Genomic DNA, 7,317 nt, shown 5'->3' with positions numbered 1-7,317 from the left:
ACAAACAAACACCAACTTGCACCCAACGCGATAAAGGGGTTGTCAATCCCTTCACGGTTATTTGCAAAGTGAGATCTGATATAGATGGATAAATGGTAAAGTAATATTTTTGGTGTTTTTGGTTTATAGATTGGAAAGTAAAAGATTGTAAAGAAAGTAAATAGGAAACTAAAATTGTAGGTCGGAAACTTATATGATGGAAAATAGACCCGGGGGCCATAGGTTTCACTAGAGGCTTCTCTCAAGATAGAAAATAGTATGGTGGGTGAACAAATTATTGCCGAGAAATTGATAGAAAAGCACAAAGTTATGATGATATCTAAGGCAATGATCATGAATATAGGCATCACGTCTGTGTCAAGTAGACCGAAACGATTCTGCATCTAATATTATTACTCCACACATCGACCGACTCCTGTCTGCATCTAGAGTATTAAGTTCATAAGAACAGACTAATGCACTAAGTAAGATGACATGATGTAGAGGGAGTAACTCAAGCAATATGATGAAAATCCCATCTTGTTATCCTCGATGGCAACAATACAATACGTGTTAGTTCCCCTTCTGTCACTAGGATCGAGCATCGCAAGATAGAACCCAAAGCTAAGCACTTATCCCATATTCCCATTGCAAGAAAAAACAATCTAGTTGACCAAACCAAATCGATAGTTCGAAGAGACTTGCAAAGATATCAAATCATGCATATAAGGATTCAGAGGAGATTCAAATAATATTCATAGATAAGCTGATCATAAATCCACAATTCATCGGATCTCGGCAAACACACCGCAAAAGAGTATTACATCGGATAGATCTCCAAGAACATCGAGGACAACTTTGTATTGAGAATCGAAGAAAGAGAAGAAGCCATCTAGCTGCTAGCTATGGACCCGTAATTCTATGGTAAACTACTCACGATTCATCAGAGAGGCAATGGTGTTGATGTAGAAGCCCTCCGTGATCGAATCCCCCTCCAGCATGATGCTGGAAAAGGCCCCTAGATGGGATCTCACGGGTATAAAAGGTTGCGGTGGTGGAAAAGTGGTTTCGTGGCTCCCTGGAAGTTTTGGGGATATTTGAGAATATATAGGAGGAAGATCTAGGTCAGGGGGTCACCGAGGGGCCCATAAGGTCGGGGGTACGCCCTCCACCCTTGTGGCCGCCTCGTGGCTCTTCTGACTTGCACTCCAAGTCTCCTGGGTGTCTTCTGGTCCAAGAAAAATCATCGCGAAAGTTTCATTCCGTTTGGACTCCATTTGGTATTCCTTTTCTGCGAAACTCTAGAACAAGGAAAAAACAGAAACTGGCACTGGGCTCTAGGTTAATAGGTTAGTCCCAAAAATCATATAAAATAGCATATTAATGCATATAAAACATCCAAAACAGGTAATATAATAGCATGGAACAATAAAAAATTATAGATACATTGGAGACGTATCACCCACCTCTAAAGCCTTTGAGAGAGAGATCCTTGTGAGGACAAAGCCCAAAACACCCAGAGCCAAAGAGTGTTAGGCATCACTGAAGTCTTTCTGTCCGCGTGACTTGAAGACTTGTTACACTTGAGGACTGTGCATCCTCCAGCCGGTTAGGCGTCATGTTCTGAGTAGCCAAGAGTCATTGTGGATCACCGATGAATGGAGTCTATGAAGGTTTGGAACTCTACCTTGAAGACTTACCAGAGTGATTGGGCGAGGACTAGGTTTCCTTAGCTCAAGTGGAATAAGGTGAAGACACAGTCTTCTAAGTTCAGTCTCAGCCTCCCTAACCAGACGTATAGATGTCACCAGGGTTGTCAGAATCACGATTCTATTATACGATTCTACGACTTTATGATCCAAACTAACCCCTCTGATTCTACGAGTTTAGTTCATAGAATCTACGTTTCTACGATCCTGATAGTGAAGATCCTACGATTTGTGATCCTACCATCGGAGCTCCGATCCTATTCAAAATCATGATTCTGACAACCTTGGATGTCACAGCAACTGGAATTGGTCTACCAAATCCTTGTCTTCACCAAGCTACTGGTTCTATCCCTTACCTTCTTTAATTTTCAGTTTGTCTTCGTGAAGTCATTGCTTGTTTGCCTGATTTGTTTGACTTCACTATGCAAAGACTATCACCTGTTTGGCTTCATAATGTCTTCCATTCCGGTCCATACTACCTAGCTACTATTAGTCTTCGTGCTTTCACTATATTGCTTACCTGACTATGGCTTGTCTGGTGTAGTTCATCTTCCGATGCATATCATATAGGTTCATACTAATAGTTTGTATTCATAAAGATCGCCTATTCACCCTCCTCTAGTCGATTACTAGCACTTTCAGTCCTACCGGTAGTTGGTGAATTGCTATGATTGGTTTAATTTGCTTGTGGTTATGTTGTTGTCCTTTGGTGCCCATCATATGAGCACGTGTGTGGATCACACCATAGGGTTAGTTTTATGTTGATAGGACTATGCATTGGAGGGCAAGGGTGACAGAAGCTTCTTCCTACCATAGAAATTGATGCATACAGGATTGAAGGGGGGCTAATATATATCTTAATGCTATCATTGGGTTATACCTTAATGAACGTTAGTAGCTGCAAATGCTTGCTAATAGTTCCAATCATAAGTGCATAGAATTCCAAGTAAGGGACGACGTGCTAGCAATGGCCTCCCCCACATAAAAACTTGCTATCGGTCTAGTAACATAGTCAATTGCTTGGGGACAATTACACAAATCCTACCACTACTAATCCACACTCGCTATACTAATTTAATTGTAATCTAATTAGAACAACACCTACTTTTTATTTTTCACATTCTTTATTTTCTTGCAAATCTATCCTACCACACCTATAAGGTACTTTTGGTTTTATTCTTGTTATAGGTAAAGCAAATGTGAAGTGTGCGTAGAGTTGTATCGGTGATCGAGAGAACTTGATGGAATATTTGTTCTACCTTTAGCTCCTCGTTGGATTTGACACTCTTATTTATCTAAAAGGTCTACAAACAATTGATAACCCACAAGTATAAGGGGTCGCAATAATTTTCGAGGGTAGAGTATTCAACCCAAATTTATTGATTCGACACAAGGGGAGCCAAAGAATATTCTCAAGTATTAGCAGTTGAGTTGTCAATTCAACCACACCTGAAGACTTAATATCTACAGCAAAGTATTTAGTAGCAAAGTAGTATGGAAGTAACGGTGGCAAAAGTAACAGTAGTAGTTTTTGTAGCAATCGTAAAAATGGCAACAGAAAAGTAACTAAGCAAAGATCAATATGTGAAAAGCTCGTAGGCAATGGATCAATGATGGATAATTATGTCGGATGCGATTCCTCATGCAACAGTTATAACATAGGGTGACACAGAACTAGCTCCAGTTCATCAATGTAATGTAGGCATGTATTCTGAATATAGTCATACATGCTTATGGAAAAGAACTTGCATGACATCTTTTGTTCTACCCTCTCGTGGCAGCGGGGTCCTATTGGAAACTAAGGGATATTAAGGCCTCCTTTAAATAGAGTACCGGACCAAAGGATTAACACTTAGTGAATACATGAACTCCTCAAACTATGGTCATCACCGGGAGTGATCCCGATTATTGTCACTTCGGGGTTGTCGGATCATAACTCATAGTAGGTGACTATTGACTTGCAAAATAGGATCAAGAACTCACATATATTCATGAAAACATAATAGGTTCAGATCTGAAATCATGGCACTCGGGCCCTAGTGACAAGCATTAAGCATAGCAAACTCATAGCAACATCAATCTTGGAACATAATGGATACTAGGGATCAAACCCTAACAAAACTAACTCTTACATGATAAATCCCATCCAAGCCATCACCATCCAGCAAGCCTACGATGAGATTACTCACGCACGGCGGTGAGCATCATGAAATTGGTGATGGAGGAAGGTTGATGATGATGATGATGATGATCATGATGATGATGATGATGGCGACGGATTCCCCTCTTCGGAGCCCCGAACGGACTCCAGATCAGCCCTCCCAAGGAAGATTAGGGCTTGGCGGCGGCTCCATATCGTAAAATGCGATGAATCCTTCTCTCTGTTTTTCTCCCCGAACGTGAATATATAGAGTTGGAGTTGAGGTCGGTGGAGTCACAGGGGCCCACGAGGCTGGGGGCGCGCCCTGCACCCTCGTGGACAGGGTGTGGGCCCCCTGATGCTGATTCTTTCGCCAGTATTTTTTATTTATTCCAAAACGTGTCTCCATGGATTTTTAGGTCATTTCGAGAACTTTTATTTCTGCACAAAAATAACACCATGGCAATTTTGCTGAAAACAGCGTCAGTCCGGGTTAGTTCCATTCAAACCATGCAAGTTAGAGTCCAAAACAAGGGCAAAAGTGATTGGAAAAGTAGATACGTTGGAGACGTATCAACTCCCCCAAGCTTAAACCTTTGCTTGTCCTCAAGCAATTCAGTTGACAAACTGAAAGTGATAAAGAAATACTTTTACAAACTCTATTTGATCTTGTTGTTGCAAATATGTAAAGCCAGCATTCAAGTTTTCAGCAAAGATTATGAACTAACCATATTCACAATAACATTTAGGTCTCATGTTTACTCATATCAATGCCATAATCAACTAACGAGCAATAATAATAAATCTCAAATGATAACACTTTATCAAAACAAATCATAACATGATATAACAAGATGGTATCTCGCTAGCCCATTCTGAGACCGCAAAACATAAATGCACAACACCCCTGAAGATCAAGGACTGACTAGACATTGTAATTCATGGTAAAAGAGATCCAGTCATAGTCATACTCAATGTAAATTAATAGCAATGCATGCGAATGACAGCGGTGCTCTCCAACTCGTGGTTTTTAATAAGAGGATGATGACTCAACATAAAAGTAAATAGATAGGCCCTTCGCAGAGGGAAGCAGGGATTTGTAGAGGTGCTAGAGCTCGAATTTTGAAACGGAGATAAATAATATTTTGAGTGGCATACTTTCATTGTCAACATAACAACCAAGAGATCTCGATATCTTCCATGCTACACACATTATAGTCAGTTCCCAAATAGAATGGTAAAGTTTATACTCCCCCACCACCAACAAACATCAATCCATGGCTTGTCCGAAACAACGGGTGCCTCCAACTAACAACAATCCTGGGGGAGTTTTGTTTGTAGTTATTTTGATTTGAGCATGGGAGATATAGACAACCCTAGTTGATACATGAGCTATTCGAGCATACAAAACAGAATTTCATTTGAAGGTTTAGAGTTTGGCACATACAAATTTACTTAGAACTGCAGGTAAATACCGCATATAGGAAGGTATAGTGGACTCATATGGAATAACTTTGGGGGTTTTGGAAGTGGATGCACAAGCCGTATTCCCTCTTAGTACAAGTGAAGGCTAGAAAGAGACTGGGAAACGACCAACTAGAGAGCAACAACAGTCATGAACATGCATTAAGATTAATCAACAATGAGTGCAAGCATGAGTAGGATATAAATCACCATGAACATAAATATCGTGGAGGTTATGTTGATTTTGTTTCAACAACATGCGTGAACATGTGCCAAGTCAAGCCACTCGAATCGTTCAAAGGAGGATACCACCCTATCATACCACATCACAACCATTTTAATAGCATGTTGGCACGCAAGGTAAACCATTATAAACTCCTAGCTAATTAAGCATGGCATGGGCAACTATAATCTCTAATTGTCATTGCAAACATGTTTCATTCATAATAGGCTAAATCAGGAACGATGAACTAATCATATTTACAAAAACAAGATAGGTCGAGTTCATACCAGCTTATGAGTCCATCATATATCGTCATTATTGCCTTTCACTCGCATGACCGAACTGTGTGGATAATAATAATAGTGCACGTGCATTGGACTAAGCTGGAATCTGAAAGCATTTAATACAAGGGAGAAGACAAGGTAATATGGGCTCTTGGTTAAATCAACAATAATGCATATGAGAGCCACTCAACATTTTCATCATGGTCTTCTCCTCTCGACCCCCAAAGAATAAGAAAATAAATAAAACTATTTACACGGGAAAGCTCCCAACAAGCAAAAGAAGAACGAGAAATCATTTTGGGTTTTCTTTTAATTACTACTACTACAGGCATGGAAAGTAAACTAGCTAAAAGCTACAACTAATTTTTTGGTTTTTTCTTAAGGTTTTTCAAACACACAAGAAGGCTTAGAAAAGAAAATAAACTAGCATGGATAGTACAATGAAAAAGTATGAGCACCGACAACTAGAATGAGTGTGTTAACATGAATGTAATGTCAGTGAGAAATACGTACTCCCCCAAGCTTAGGCTTTTGGCCTAAGTTGGTCTATGCCCAACGATCGAAGCTACTCTCTCTGGTGTACTGAGGAGGATCCTCAGGGTGCCACTAGTTGGCGATCTCCTCTGGATCCCACTGATAAACAGACTGTCAATAAGGGTCAAGTGGTGGCTCAGGCTCAGGATCTAGGACTTGTGTCAGCCTCCACTATGCACAAATGGCCTCGGGTAAGATGAGGTACGTGCCTGAAAGTATGTTAAACAAAGAGGGTGCAGGCAAGGTAATAATCTCACAGTGAGTTTTATCAAATATTAAATTATACTTAAGCATCTTCTTCTTATTTTTAACAATAAAATCATGTGTTACCATACTCTTATAATCTAGAAAAATAGGGGGCAGCAACTTTTCCTCTTTCTCATAATGCCTAATAGGTATCTCAAAGTGTTCAGCAAGGCGTGAAGCAAAGACGCCTCCGAAGATGGGGCCCTTTGTATGGTTCAGATTTAATCGTTTAGCAATAATAGCGCCTAAGCTGAAATTTGTATCATGAAACAAAGCATGGCGCAAAATGACAATATCAGGAGCACTAAGATTTTTCCACTGTTCCCGCGACCAATTAAGCATCTACTAGCATATATCGCAAAGTAAAGTAGAACAAGAAAATGTATACTAGTAATTCTTGCATATGAAACTTTCCTCGTTTCCCCTACAGCAATTCTATCAATAAATCCATCCACATCACTACGATGTGGTTCCTCTATGCTGCCTACAAAGGGTATCTTGCAGACCCGACAAAAATCATGGAGTGACATCTCCTTAACCTCATCATATAAGTGAAACTCCACTGAAGGTGGTGATTTCTTAGCATGGAGATAAAAATTTTGCACAAAAATATTAGTGAGTAGGAGATACTATTCGCGCTGGTCATGGAGGAAGTCGGTGAGGCCTGCATTCTCAGCCAAGTAATAAAAGTCATCGTAAATTCCGGCGGCTCTCAAGAACGCATCAGAAGGCCATTCG

This window comes from Triticum urartu, chromosome 1A (genome assembly GCF_056163025.1).
Source record: "Triticum urartu cultivar PI428250 chromosome 1A, HENAU_Tu73, whole genome shotgun sequence".
NCBI classification, from domain to species: domain Eukaryota; kingdom Viridiplantae; phylum Streptophyta; class Magnoliopsida; order Poales; family Poaceae; genus Triticum; species Triticum urartu.
This window is presented reverse-complemented; position numbering follows the sequence as displayed.